This window comes from Lonchura striata, chromosome 8, assembly GCF_050655825.1.
Source record: "Lonchura striata isolate lonStrDom1 chromosome 8, ASM5065582v1, whole genome shotgun sequence".
Classification (NCBI taxonomy): Eukaryota; Metazoa; Chordata; class Aves; order Passeriformes; family Estrildidae; genus Lonchura; species Lonchura striata.
In genome coordinates, this window is record NC_140710.1 from 15637565 (window position 1) to 15653692 (window position 16128).

A 16128-nucleotide genomic window follows, 5' to 3' on the forward strand; every position below is an offset into this window, starting at 1 on the left:
CTTCTCCCTGTGAGGTCTCATGGAAGCTTCTCACAGCACTGACTCCTTTTCTCTCTCTTCTGCACAGCTGCCTGACTTCTTCCTGTCCCTATCAAAACCAGCTGACCCTTTCTGTCTCTATCAGCACATACTGACCCTTACTGTCCCTAGCACAACCACCCAACCCTTGATCCTCACAGCAGCACAGCCAACTGACTCCAACTCACTCTTTACCAGCTAATCCACTCTTTTATAACACCCATCCTTATTGGACAATCCTTATTGGACACAGCTGTGCCCTATTAAGGGCAGGCCTGTTCCTACTCTTTGGTAATCAGTCCAGCTGCCACTCAGGGACGAGATTGCCTTCAGCACTATCTCTCTTCTCCTGCAATCCATCCTCCCACAGGGTTCCTGCATTTTTTACAGCAGTAACTAAATTCTGGGCCATGGAAAGAACTTTAGAAATGGGCAACTCAGTAAAAAATGTATGCATGCCTGTATCATGCAAACAGAAATGCAAGCTCCCAAGGAAAACAGGCTGATACAGCTATATAACCTGTTTGTGTTCCTCTTGATGACTTTTGATCTGTTTGAAGTGAGTCTTAAAGTACTGGGATTGGTAAATGAAAGCAGGAGCGGGTCATTTCTGTCAAACAAGCAAACACAATACCTAAAACATCAGTTCACTCACTTTGGGTTGTACCCTTTAACAATACAAATACTGATTTCTTAATTCAATAATTGAATATAGACACCTTTATCAGACAAAATTCATGCATTTTACTCAATTGCTTATTATCTTAACAATTCTTCTTGTGAACCCTGCTGCCTTCATTTTCCAGAAAATTCTCTTTTAAGACACTAGTTATTCTAAGACATCTACAAGAAATGTTATTTTGATGTCCTTCATTGCAAAAGTATTCACAGAGAAGGGAAATAGCTAGAACCCAATCTAGACCTTCCAGAACTGCATAAGGAGAGTAGAAAAGAACTCATTGTCAGACAAATAAGGAGATGTGAACACTTTCCCTTAATAAAAAGAGTACATTTATCTCCTTCGTTAGCTCCACGAGGTTACTTCCTATCATTTCTCGTGGCTTCCATTCCCTGCCTTTCCCATTAAGTGTGTAAATTACCAATCATAAAAGTCAAATGTCTAATATTCCCCATTCATATCCTCTCATAGACCTGAAGACTGCTTCCCTGCTGGCACCCTTCCATTCCAGCTCCAGTTTCAAGCACTTCAGGGTTATTACATAAAGCAGAAAGCTTGAACACATCACATCCATCCTCTCTGCCACTCATTTCAAGGGTTTACTCAAAAAACTCCATGGAATCTATGCTCACTTCTAGTTTACACCTCACTACTATCTTCCAATTACTGTCCTCTCTTCTCTCCTAAATAGTAACAATAGAAATAATAACAACCACCACCACAAATCACTTTGCCTTCTTTGAGGTCAATATTTCACAATACAACATGGCTACAGTTAGTAAATTCATATTTAGTTTCCTAAATTAGTAAGCACTTAGATTTTAAATATTAAGTGCTCAGCTGTTACAAAGAACATTTAACAGCTTTAGTCACTTGTTTATTAAATCGTAGTTTTGGCTCTCCTTCATGTATTTCACTTACAGAAATACCATAACTTACTCAGCACAGAATGCTTCTAATATCTCCATACCACTCAATAACAGACTTCCTATGTTGCCTTTGCATCCAAAATTACATATATAATCCTATAAATGCCTTCACAGGAGGAGAGGGTAGGATCCAGGCACTATCATCCAGCATAAAAAGAAAAAAGAATTGACACTTCTGAAGTACTTTTTAACCATAATTTATTTTAATTAACATTTGCTATTTTACAAATGTTTTACTGTAAGCACATATTTTCAATGTTCTATGCTTAATCTATGACTAAACTCTGACTTTTTTTTAATGTCCTACATCTGAGGCATCCGAAACCTTGCAGATTTTAAAGATTAAAACTCTGCTGGGATTCAGAGATATGAATATCAATTTCCCTGAGTTAGCACTGATGGACTTGAACATAGCTTCTTTTGACAGAACTTGCAGATTGTGGCAATTTTTGCATGCTTATTTTTAAGGCAGTTACAGTATAAGAGATTCATTTTGGCAGTCATGTTATCTTCTTTTTTACCACAGTGGTAACAAATACTGTGAATTTCCAGCAAGAAAATTCCTCAAAGTTTTCAGGATTGCTATCTTCATACTTAGCACAGTACTTGTAAGCATTGCTGCCCTAGATGAAGATTTGTGAGCCATTGTGTTCAGCAGCTGCCTTCCAAGTGAGTTCTCTACCTCCTAAAAAACAGTCATGGAAAAATAAAAGCTCAGAAATAATACACTGCATAGTGGCATTTTTGGCAGTCATGGACTTCTCAGAACTGTACAATTTACCCAGTGATTGCACTGTCATTATAATAGGTAATCATTAGATTTATCTTTTATATCATTTGTAACATCTTACAGTATTATATGTGCATTTATGTGGCCTCATTACTGCCAGGAGTCCTCTTTAACTGAGATGATAAGTAAATAAAGTAGAAATTGCACACCAACAGGAACGTGGAATATGTTGTTTTACTGTATGTCTGAGCTCCTTTTAGCAATGCTAATCTGTGCAGCAGTTACCATTATTTCTACCTCAGTGAGCACTTCCTAATTGCTGTGTTATTGCTTGTGAAGAAAATATATTATTAAAGTCCACAACTTATGACTTGTTGCACATCTATACATGGAAGGAAAAAACCTTCTCATTTCATCAGACCTTAATAGGTTTTGAACAGGATGATCAGCGGAGGCTGTTTTTCTCTTGCAGATCTGTTCATTACCATTTCATAATGTCAGTGGCTCCTTCTAACAGTCAGGATGCATCCATAATTTATTCAGAAACCTGAAAACATTACTAAACCAAATTTACTTAATTCTCTGTGAATCATCTCAGGCCTGTTTTGGTAGAAATTTGTAATTAACAACAATTGTAAGCTCAAAGGAATAAGTATTCCCTTATAGTTGTTAATGTTTTATACCAAATTATTGGTCCACTGCCAGATAATGATCCATAGAGCATTAGAAATATGTATTAATATTATCTTTACAAGTGCAATAATACTCAGTGGAGGATAAAGTTTTAATGGACTCCTCTCGTGTGCTAGTTAAAGCTCTGCATTGTCTGGGAAAAAAGTCAGCATTAGCACTCTGTTCTGGTGGGACTGCTAAGGACGGGGTGACCTTCAAAATTTGGCAATATAATCAAAATGGCAAACAGCAGCCACTGAAATTAACACAGAAAATAACTTCAGCTTTTTTTCCTGTTCAGAACTACTGAGATGTCACAGCTATGCAGAAAGCAGACCTAATTAAAATATTTTAGGAAAAAAAAACAAAATACTCTGCATTCTTCCAGTTAAAAGTAAGAGTGATGAGACTTGCATCTTTCCATGAGCAAACTAACACTCAAGAATTCCTGAAAAGATGAGGAGCCTTCACTCAATGGCCAGACTGCAGTATTCTTCTCTATCTTGAATACTGAGTATTACTTACAACTACAGGATGTCTGGGGTAAATCATATGAATCATTTTAAGAACTGCATTCCATAGATTCTACTTGGGATAATACTGTGCACTTGTCCTAAGAATAAGTATTTGCCATTTCTAAGTTGTCTTAATTCATAGTGAAGACATGGCTGCATACCGAAAATAAAAAAGCCAAACACAATTCCTGTAACTTAAAGAGGCTTCTGCACAAACCAGAAAATTTTGGAAAGTAAGAAGAAAGTCTAATTAACATTTCAAACAGAACTCTGTGACACTGATCATGTTAATGATGGTAGGGCTTCAGTACACTGAGAAACTGTTTACAAGTATATTATTATGTCTTTCCCAAGTAGCCTGTGTCACAACACTCTTGAAGCTGAGTGGTTGGGATTTTGGTTTTTACTATTAAGATCCCAGAGAACTGCAAAAACTAAGAAAGCCATTCAATAGTTAAGGTTCCACTTAAAGCCCTGTTTGGTTTTTTCACAAATACATTGCCTGTTTCTCTTCTCACCTGGAATGAATAAGCAATAGAGAGAACTAGAGACTGGCCACAAGATTTCCACTACTGAAAGACCTAGGGGACTTTTAATAGGATATCTCTAAAACACCAGGGAAGCTAATTGTCATTGTCTATGAAGAGCATTAGGATTCTGGGTGTTTTTAAAAACTCCATTAGGTGCCTTTACATCTTCAGGGGCTTAAATACCTTGTAAAATTTTCCATAAGGACCTCAGCAGGTAGCCTCCATGGCCTCATGTTCCTTGGTACAGGCAAAGAGAGATAAATAATGGTGTGTTTTGATCAGAGCAGTAGCAAACATTCAGCATCTTAAATATTCTTTTCCCTTTTACATGGAGAAGTTGATGACAGAGACAGATATTTCTTTGATGCAAAGCTATTTATTTTCAAAAATATATGTGTCCTGTTCCCCTGAACACCGTGGAAAAACAGCAGATGCTCAGTGCAGTGTGCTGCTTTTCTCTAGCTTGTGCTGAAGGGCTCCCTCCTACCTTTCTCTCAGGGTCACATTATTTTCATTTCCTGCCCATCCTCCCGCTGCCATACTGGCTCTGTCTGCTCTTTCTTTCATCTGTGGCACTCAAATAACCTCATCCTCCTCCTCCACAAGGATGATTTTCCCAGTTTCTAGTTTTGCATCTGTTGCACAATGGAAGTCCTTTCTTCACATAGGTCAGCTCCTGTCTAGTCAAGCCTTAGCTTATATTTTCAAGGGTCTATGGCTTCTGATGTTTATCCTAAATGTATGGCAGCTCTCAGATACAGCAGCTTTAATCAACTCTCCATGTAATATACTGAACAATTAACTTTCACATAAAGCTATAGGTTGTGTACTTTTTAAAGATCCTGTCAACATCTAAACGGCTTTGAAACTAATACAGTAAAGATTTCACTATTGCATTCACATTTCAAGGTATGTTTTAACAAAACACTTCTCACTAAAACCTCATGTATTTAGCATTTTATACAACTTGGGACTCACAAGAACAAATTTAACTCTTAATTGCAACAACCAAGTTTCTTGCTACTTTAGTTCCAAACATAAACTCTGTATCCTCATTTAAAGATCTTCTACATCAGGAAAAGAAATTGTCAAGCAGAAAAACATGTCAACACGGAAATTCAAGTGTATGATAGGAAGGTGCAGCTCACTTCCAAGCTCTCCCTCTAAGGAGTATGTAAATGCAAAGCACAAACCCAGCTTATAATGCATTTTGATCCATGAGACATTGGTAACACATACAGTGGCATAGCTGAGTCTGCACTGGCACTGCCAGTAGCACACAGTGTAGCTGGGGTCACACTTAGTTCTGTCACAGATTGCTGCAGTGGAAATCATGGGAACCTCCTTCCTGCACATCAAATACTGCAATTAGAAAAAGCACCAAGCACTAAAAACATAAATAAAACTCTTTTTTTACCTGAGGCAAAAGCCAAAACTTGATACTATAATACCCAAATGGGTATAATATCCAAATGGAAATATTTAGTCCTTGGCTTTTCAAGTGTAAAACCAAATAGGATACTTTACATGCAGTAAAAATTATACCACATACTGATAGTTGTTAAAATTTCAGGCTGTAAGCATCAGCTCCTAACAGAATATTGGTGCTTGATACTGCACTCGAATATTTTATAAATAATATCTGAGAATATAATAAGATTCCTTCATTCTTTGGAAAGTTCCTCAACAGAAAAAAAGTACCTCTCCTAGGTAGAGAGTGCTTTTACTATGACACTATGATTTAGTATCATGAAGTATCTTAAAAATATCTTTTTAACAAGCTATGGTCCCTTCATTCACTTACTGACATTTTGAAGGCATGTGAATATGACTGTTCTGAACAAGGAAACAACTCCAACACCACCTACCATAACTCTTCTTTCTTTAGAGAGTCCTTATCAAAAGTAATGCAGAAAGCCCCCTGGCATTAATTGTTGTTACGCTTTTTTAAGGGCTGATCTGAAGATCAGAGAGAAACCTTTAAGTATGAAGAAGCCTTTTGTTTAATAATGTTTGGACTCAGCATGACAGCTACTTTTTCCTATGTCCTGCTTTTATTCTGAATACATGATAACAAAAAAACTGCAGTTAGCCCTGGATAATAAGTGAAAAATGCAGGGAGTTGAAACATCACACTTCTCACTAGCAAAATAAAAGGAATCATGAGCTGTAGTTAAATACTACTTCAGCTTAACTCTCCACTACTTATCAAGTAATTTCATGAGGATATTTTCAAGAGGGAAAGTCAAATTGACAGCTTTGTATGATGAAGATACACACAGCAGTAAGAGATAACAAAGTTTATTGTTTCAAGTTGGCTTTTTTCCCCTCCCATTCTGGAACCTCTTAGTAATTAAAACATTTATCGTCAATCTGCTGACAAGACATTTGAGCTTGATTTAGTTATAGATTCCTTTGGTTTTGAAACAAGAACAACAATGACTACATGGATGTTCACACTGCCTTTTCTGTTATCCTTCCTCAGTATTTTCCTGTCCATGTAAGTGGTGGGGACAGACATAGGAAAAAAGAGAAAAAAAAAAAAAAGCTGTCAGAATAAGAATTGCCTTAATCAGGAAATAAGAAAATTACTTAAAAATCAATAGTTTGTGAAAAGAAACAAAATATGTAAAAGTTCTGTAGACCAAACATGAAGGAAAAACATAAAGGGTGATGAAGCAGTATATCAAAACCAGTCAGGCCTGCAGCATGTTTGACACTGAATGAAAAGACCAAATTCTCTAGTGCTAGAAATAGCCAGGGAACAGGAGTCAACCATGGCCAAAATCTTTTCCCCGGCCATCAGCTACTAAAAACCCTCAAGGTACCAAACAAGATACTGGGAAATTCCATCAAATTACAGGTGTATGTTTCCTGTATTTACACAAAACTTGGGGACCAAAAGGTTGCCACTATAAGAGAAACAAAAGCATTTTTCCTAGCAATGTGATGAAATTGTCTGTTCAGACTTCACAACATTTTTAAGCAAAGCCAAAAGCAAATAAAAATACAATGCTACATTAAGACAGGGAAAGAATTAAGTACCCAGTTTAAAGGCAGCCCTCGAATCCTTAATTCCTCATTCTAGTTTAGTAATCAGAGTTCCAAAACAGTAGAGCAAAAGCAAAAAGGAAAACATTAAAATAAAATAAAATTTAAAAAAAAGTTATAAGAAGCCTGGAAGGATTTCCTTATAAAGAAGAACTGATGCTTTCAGAATGCCTAATGAACAGATTTGGGAAAAAAAGCAACTTTTCATTTCCAAAGTAACTTAGGCCTTGTCTACACTTTAGATGCAAAATATCTGATCCACTGGACAGACTCCCACATCCAAGGAGTGCAGTGCAGAGACTTTGAAGTGAGCTAGACCACAACCCAGAAGTAAATACTGCATGACAGCATTGGCCTCAGTTAGTGTCCTTCTAGTTTACTGTTCACACACAGGCTACTGCATCTGCACAGCACCACAGCTTTGCAGCAACATTGCAGCCTAGTGAATTCAATACAATGTGCACTGTAGCATCTATTCCCACAGACATATAATGGCTTGTGTTTCATTGCTCTGGGATTCAATTTTGGTTGCTGATGTTTACAAATGTGTGTGTTAAGATATAGACAGACTCCTAAAAAGTGTCTCATGAAGTTTAAAAAAATTGGTCACAACTTTTATCTATTTTTATGAGTAAAATCCTCAAAAGCAAAGTTACGAAAAAAATAGACCCTTTACACAAACTGTTGGGCAATATCAGCTCATCTAGAGCTGAGTAGATATGAGACATTGACAAGAATGGAAGGGGAAATGCAGGTAAGTAAACACACTGAGGCAGAGGTATACAAACATAAGAGTTACTGAGAAAAAGGAAAGGGGCAAAGGTTGTATTTACAAAATACCGTAAGAATGGATGTGTGGGTCAAGGAGTTAAGTGCAGGTACCTAGCAGCATGCACATGCAAATCAGTCCCAAAAGACATTAGTTTAAATGAGAAGTATGACTGGGAGGGAGGAAAGCTCTCATTCTACCATAAACTTCTCCCTATTTCACTCAAGCATGAACACAGAATAAAGAAGGGGGTTCAGTGAAAACCTCATTATCAATCAGCCCTGTGGACAGTACAGCATGTGTAACCCCTGAGATTCACACAGGCACCTGCCTCCAGATTGGCTGCGAATGGGACAATTTATCATAAATGAACATGTAGGAGTGGGGGAAGACACAGTGGTCATTGCCTGCACTAGAATTTATGATGGAAAGGAAAGTTAATTAAGTTCTGTGGTCAGTGCTAAAGGGAAAAAATAGAAGATCTCCCAAATGCAATTCCTTGCTGGAAGAGATATTTTGGCAGAACTTGCTAATTACTGTACTAAACTGTTAATTTGGCAAGAGAGAACTAATTCTATCCCAGTAAGTTTTCAGGGAAAAATGCATAGAAACAAAAAAGTTGTGTCATCTGGACTTTTGTTGTCAAAAAGAAAAGTACATCTGGCACACTCTAGCTAACATCACAATAGCACAGCACTTAACTGAGTGGCAGAGTGTGAGCAATAGCAGGGAAAGTAAAAGGCTTCTGAAATAAATGGGAGTGCCCTAGATTAAAGAAAAATGCGTATGTGTAACCACATTGGGCTTCTACAATTCACAATGTAGGATCATTTCATGAGAAACATTAAATGATTAACATTGCTTTACATGATATTACCTGAAATTTCTAGTTTTGACAAACCAAATTTGACAAACCCCCAATACATTATATTTATGTTGCATTCTTTTATAGCCTTAAGTATATATACAACACATCAAAGGGATAAATAATCCTTATAAAGAACCAAAATTCTCAGGGCAAGACAGACATCAAGTACAATAATTGAGTCAATATCCACTCCAGCCAGATGACCTTGACTATCTATACCATCCACAGTTCATGTGCCTTACATGCCTCCACAGTTATGGAGCCAATTTTAAAACACTTAATTAAGACACAGGCATGAAACAATGCAGGGATCTGCATTCACATGTGCCAGACACAGTCACAGACCAGAACTTTGCTTGCAATAGAATATGGACCAATAGCAAGAACAAAAAGTGTTTCTGGTTATTTTTTCATACTATTTATCACCCCATGTTTCATCTGCACTTCTCTGGTGGGGGTGCATTTCCCCTGAAGAAGTTGTTAAGTTCATAATTCCAAACCTCCTACCACAATACCAGCGCTAAGAATTGGCATTCAGTAGTGAATTAGTGCAAGGCAGGAAACAAAACTCTGCACACCAATCACCATAAATAAAATCTGAAAGCCACTGCTGATTAGCTATTACAGCCAAACAGGATAACCCAGTGGTCACAAAGTCTGAGAAGAGAGAAGTCCTGGCTACGTTAGCCAGTGAAACTGATTCATTAAATAAAGGGGTTGCTTTGCAAATTTATAGCAGATAAGTGAAAATGGAATCCAAAACATATCAAAATATATGCACAAAAACACGGCACAAATATGCCCTCAAATGAAAAAAATCTAGCCAGGCAGAGTATTTTCAAAAACTACAGCATGACAACTTATTTACAATAGCTCATCTAAGTAACACAAATTGTTAAGCAGCTTCCCAAGACAGGCATCAGAAAAAAAAAAAAAAGAAAAAAAGGACATTGATTTATAAAAGGAGAGCAACTGTACGTTTTCTTGTATTTACTTGCTGTGTTCAGGCAAAAACTCTTTATTGGGCAATTCTGATCCTTTCAACTTCATCAAAACACAAGCTCAACAAAATAATCTTTGCTAACAGATCATAAGTGCATTGAAAGGATGTAAAAATGTATCCTTTGACCCTGATGTGCAAAAAGAACAGGAAAATAGATTTGTGTTTCATTTTTTACCTATAAATGAAATTTTAAATTTGGGGGGAAAAGCCTCAAAAACCAGTACAAGATAAAAAAGAACCAAATTAAAATTAAAGAAAGCATTCAACTACAGTGGATTTAGTAAGGGAGGAATTATTTTTGTTGGTTTAATTTTTAAGCCTTTAATCCTTTTCAAATTAAGTTTTTTTCCATAAGAAGCAAAATCCAGTGGGCAAGAACACTTGGTATCTTCAAGTATTCATTTTTTTTAATGGTAAAACATTTCATTTTTTAAAAAGTCACTTTTACTTACTTCAGGATATATAGCAGCATTATTAGTATTAAACTTCACTAAATTACATCATTTTAAGTTAATGATAAAGTGAAAAATATATGGAAAACTATATGCATATATAGTGATAGGATTTGACCCTCTACTTCATTTTTAACGGAAGTAGAAATAGAGAATTTGTTGCCTAATTTTAATTCACGTCCATGCCTTAAACTTTGTTTTTTACTTGACTTTCAATGACTACAGTATATGAAACCAAAATATATTCCTCTTTATACATATTTTATAATTTGTTTCAAGTTGCATCTTAAAAGGTATTTAACTTTTTCTCCTGGATCCTGATTTCAGTTAATGGCAGTAGAAGAGTCACTGTCCTTGATCTAGAATTGTTTAGTAAGAAGGAGTCAAGGCTAGAGGCACATGAAAACATGTCAATCAGATGTAATTGCTTTCTAAAAGAAACCCTATCAAACTGGAGAATGAGAACTAGCACTGAACACATGGATTCACTGCAACACCTAATCTACTAATGAGCTCAACTTGTTATTTTCAGGCTCACTATTCAAAAAATTCAACATAAGAAACATGATAATGAAGAACAATATTGCTTAAATAGTTGTAGAGAATATTTACTACAGGTGGAGCCAGTAATGTCACCTCTAGTTAAGGTTTCCCAGCACCTTTCATAATACTTCCCTTGAAACTATGTCCAGCTTTAACTGCTTGAGCTGAAGTTTTCTATACAAAAGGGCTACAGAAACATCTCTTTATTAACAAAGCATATGCCTAATTCTGTTTTGGCAACCTACTACTCTAAACAGTTACCATCCCTGACTGCAAAAGTTTATGCAGCTGATTTAAAGAAATGTTCCTGATGCTGAAATTGCAGAGTGTAAATGGATATGCCAATTTGATCTCTATTGAGATCAATGGGAAGGGATCGGTATGAACCCCCACTTTGTTAACATTCTAATGTCCTCATTTGCTTCAGGTTGCAAACCAAATACCCAGTAGCACTGGAGAGTATTAAGTATGCTCCTGATGTACATCTTCTCATTTCTTTTCATTCAGCAAAATGAATTCTTCTGATCCATAGCAAAAAAGAAATATTATCTCATACTCAAGACAGATGAATGACTGAGAACTTCATTTGACTCCTCCTTTACCAAAGGATCTTGAAGGTTCCTTTGAGGAGCTTAGATGTAGATTTGACAAGCAAATGCATGAATTTGGGAAGTAAATATTATAAAAGATGGATTGTTTAATGTAAAGAGTAGCATTGGTAAGAAATCAAACACACAAACTTGAAATTAGAAGTCTGGGATTTTCATGAACTGGGTCTTGCTTATATCATAATGTTAAACTAATCAGATCAGAGGTTTTGAAACACATTTTTCTCAGGTCAACTTGGCAAAGAGATGGGTTAAGAAGTAGTGCTTCTTATGAGACACAGTGTTTGTTTGGGGTTTTTTTTGTTAATTTGTTTTTAATTTTGCCATCATAAACCATTTTAGTCAGGGTAGTGAAAATGCCTTTAATATCTTCTGGTTTTTTCCTGGGAATTCATTTTTGTTTATAAGGGCCAAAGTTCAATTGAAGGTGATGGGTAGCTTTAGAGACCTGCAGTAAAGAGTCTGCACTATACAGGAATGTCCTCTTAACCTGTTCAGGATCTTCTAGCTATAGTAATCTGAGACTGCATGAGGAGCTCAAGTGACTGAAAAGAAGAACATGTCCTTTGTGTTCTGAATGTCTCATTTTTAACTTCTGGAAGGGTTACAAGCGTCTACACCTGAGCAAAATCAAGAGGAAGTCTACTAATAAACATAAAATATTATCACATATTCCAGGTAAGCATCCTGAAAAAAGGTCCTGAACAACACAATTCCTGGGTAAGTCTGTAACCATCATTCTGTGGTTCAACTTTACCTTTGTAAAATGGACATACAACTTTCCCCTTCTAGGGGTTTCAAGAAAACTATGTATAGTTTTTTCTCAAATGTATAACATTTGAGAAGCATTTTGCATGACAGTGGTGAGCAGCCAGATAAGCCTATGTGGAAGTGAAATTTTCTCTAATTAGAGCAGGATATGAGTATTTCCCAGATAAGTTAGGGCCACAGATGAAACAATGACGCTAAAATGCTGAACTCGGATAACATAACCCATCTGTGCAGTGAATGAGGCAGTGGTCCTGTAGGAAAAAAATCAGCATGTGATCCAATAATTAAAGACTGTTCATGAAACATTGCCACAAAGTAGGGAAATGCTTTTCAAGGAACAACCTTAAGGGGTGGCATTTTCTGACTTGAAGATTTCATTTTGCAACCTTAACATTTTCAATATTTCTTACACATAATATTGGCCCACTTAGAATAAGCATATGCATATATTAGATTAATATTTTCTAAAAAACCTTTAGCATTTCCTGAGAAAGACTCATATTTTTCCTTCTATCCAAGAAATGATGTTTTAACAGTTATACAGCTATAAGGACTGCTTTAAGGAATGGTGCAGTTCAAGATTCTTGGTTTAAATTTTATGGTGCCTAAACAGACTGATTTCTGTTTGCAGAAAATAAAGTAAATCAGGAGAAAAAAATGAGGAGGCTTTTCTGCTTTCCTGACAACACACTTCTATTATGACCTCAAGACTCTTTAATATCCATTCCTAATACCCTGTCATGCTCTGGTAAATGCTAAAAAGTGCTCTAATTTGCATGAGCTTGTATGTCAGACATTTTTATGTCAATGCTAACTCACTGCGAATAACAGAGGCTCAGTTTGTAATCCCAGATGAATGTGTAAAGGACAACTCAACTGAATGCTACATAAGGGCATAGAGTATAAACTGTGGTGTCTCCTAGTAAAACCTAACCAGTGCATGCAGCTCTTAAACAACACAGTGTAAAGGAGCTTGTGTGGTGACTCTACACACATGCATGGGCTTCAGTTTTTTGAAGGCTGATCATACCATGAAGCAAAAATACACCATGTAAAGGAGAGCCTTTCTCTCAGCTCCAGTTCACATGAGGCTCATTTTCTACATCTGAAGACTGAATTTTTAATAAGTCATGTCACCAGTTAAGTGCACACAAAACTCAATAGCTCCTCTACAGTTCTCTACACCTGCTACACATCTGACAGAAGTTAGTTTTGAGAATCATGAGTCAGGTGCAAAAATTCATTGGCAGACAAAAAGCTTGTCTGAGACTTAAACTAGTACTCATAAAAGTCACTTGGCATGGGATTTGATTTCCATATAAAATAGGGACATTTCCCCAGCCCACAGGCTACTGAAAAATCATCAATCAAAGTACTTGATCATTTCAGCTATATTTGTATTATTTTATAGGTTATGTCACAAGAAGAAAGGAGTCATTGAGATTTCTGACCAGTTTGGTATCATTCCTTAGGCAAGTCATCATTCTTTTGGGTAGCTGGTAATTTTAAAAAGTTAGAAAATGAAATGTCCTTCCAGGCAGGTTATGTCACATAGTGGACAACTGTGTGTTCTCGTACTTTTCTCTTAGGAATATGCCTCTGGCTGGATTCACAGACAGAATACTGGAAATAATACTGAATAATATTATTAACTGCCCCTAAATACCTTTGGAAATGGGGATCCAGGGAACTGGTTACATAATTTAAACTTAGACAGCCACTTGAGTGATTAAGCTAAGCACTTGGACTGAACAGGACCAATCAGAAGTCATTAGAAAATGTTAAAAAATTAGCCTTTTGGGTATACCATAGAATGAACTGATAATAAAATGAGGAAGTATATGGCACAGCATTAAGGTAGAGATTAGAGATTTCTTTGCTGTACCACTGCTGTTATATACCATGTGTCCAGTACCAGTGTAAGAAAGCTCAAGGATTTATATGATTTTAGTTCAGTGCAGAGTTATAGAAAACAAAAACAGCAAGATGCAAGGGTGATGCAAGGTAGGAGCTATTTTTCAGGTCATCAGAAAGCTGGGGGGTAGAAATTATCATATATTTCATGTCTTCCTCCTAAGATTCATATCTGTCACATCTCCTGCAGTGTAATCTTTCATCTCCACCTTCATAAACCTGCACACCAAATAGTTGCTCAGCAGGTCCCTGCATCCCCAAGCCAGTGCAGCTGGCACCAAGAATCACAGGGAAGGAGAATTGATGCAGCTCTATGTAGCCCTGGAAATCATCTGCTCTCTGCAGGCAGCTTCATAGCAAAAGGTGCTTCCTAGGCCAGGCCTAACCGAGCAGCAGCCTGATATCTACCAGCCTTCAACAACAATAACACAGAATCACCTTTCAAAATATGAGAACATAATCATGTTTAGACACCAGCAGATCTCTGAGACCCCACTGCAAAATTCATATGCTCCTTTATTACCAGTTTGCTTCTAAAGAAGCAAATATATAGATTTCTATTTCTATAGGGTCACAGAAGAATATACAAACTTATTACTCAGTTCTGATACATTTTAGATAACACCTTGATATGAGTAACAGATGTGATTTAATAGACATCAACTGCTTGCTTTTCCACACAGGAATCAGTAGGTTTGAAAATATCTTCATTGAAAGAGAAGGCAGGAGAGAAGCAACAAATTTCAGTTGTCTGATTGCTGTAAAATATGCTATCATTGAAATACATTTTACTAGTTATCTTCTGTTTGGGGAATTCACAGTGACTGAGTTCTAGTTCATTACTTTGAGGGCTATGGTGCTATTGTTAGGGTCTCCAAACCAGTAAGATGGCCTAACCTCAGGTTAGAGTGGCTACAATAGCAGAAAGGCAATTATACTGTAGGAGAAATGTTGTCCACTAATCAGCTAGCAATCAATTACTAGGAAGAGAAGATAACCCTATTCCCACTCAAGCTCTTCAGTATTAATAGTGCCATCATGTAATTACTTTAGGCATGGGCAGGTGCATGAAAGGACAGACTCTATAGTACACTGCGTCTAAGATTAATGAGTTCTGTCAATTTGCCCAGCAGACATCTGATTCTTCAGCTTTATGTAGCCACTAGTTTCACACAAGCCTCAGGGTTTTTTTTCTGAAAAAAGCAACTGCTAATTTAAACACATCTTAAAAATATACATCTTTTAAAAATCCCTGATTTTGCCAGTTAGACTGCACCAAAAAAGATTTCTATTGTGATTATTGATACAGCATGTTTCCCTATATCAGTTATTCTTCACTTTAGCCAGAGTAATGAGTGAAACACAAGGTCCTACAAGCACATAAAACCTTCTAGAAAAACTGACACCATACAATCCTGCAGTCACAACATCCTGAATTTCACTCACACAATCAATTCCAATAAGTAAAAAAAGAGAGAGAAAAAGAAATGTTTCAGTAAGTCACTGCTCAGAAACCAAGACAAAGCAAACACAGAAGCACTTTCCTGCTAAGTTAGCAAACATGCTGAATGAGCACAGCTGCCAAAAGCAGAATCCTTCTCAGTGACAAGCTACAGCCCACAGAGTTAAGTCAGAGATACTTAGGCCTATGGGTCAAGAGAGATAATAGCTTAAAATATGATTTCTAACCGAAAAGCACTTTCTTTTTCCTTTGAGTTGCATCTACTGGAGTAAGCAGTAAAAGCCAGTTTATAAAGAGTTTTTAAAATAAACACAAGCTATTTTTAGAAACATCTTTGATGTTTGGGAGTTGAATGAAAAACTCTCACTCCAGAAAAATATGACTTACTCAGATTTTAAGAGATCTTCACTCTTACTAAAACCCTGTTTAAAGAAGTTGCTTAAACACTTGCTTAAACCCTTCAAAAATAATCCGATATATTTTAAGTAATTTAGCTGCTTAAACATGCAGACAGTCTCTCAAAGATCCTCTTAAACATCCCTCTGAAAGTTCATACTCTTAAATACCTTTGAAAATCTGGCTCAAAGTACTTGGTTGTACACATACCCAGCTCT

The 16128-nt window shown here is 36.6% G+C and overlaps 1 protein-coding gene across 34 annotated transcripts in view; it reads right to left on the reverse strand.

Annotated features, from left to right (window-relative positions):
- Positions 1-16128, reverse strand: part of LOC110468626 (uncharacterized) — a 511599-nt gene that overhangs the window by 399121 nt on the left and 96350 nt on the right. The window contains exon 3 of one of the 34 annotated variants that reach the window (XM_085585836.1): positions 1-16128. This exon is cut by the window's right edge and continues 30022 nt beyond it. The exons of the other annotated variants lie outside the window; for them this stretch is intronic. The gene's annotated coding sequence lies outside the window, so the exon portion shown is untranslated. 34 annotated transcript variants of the gene reach the window in all.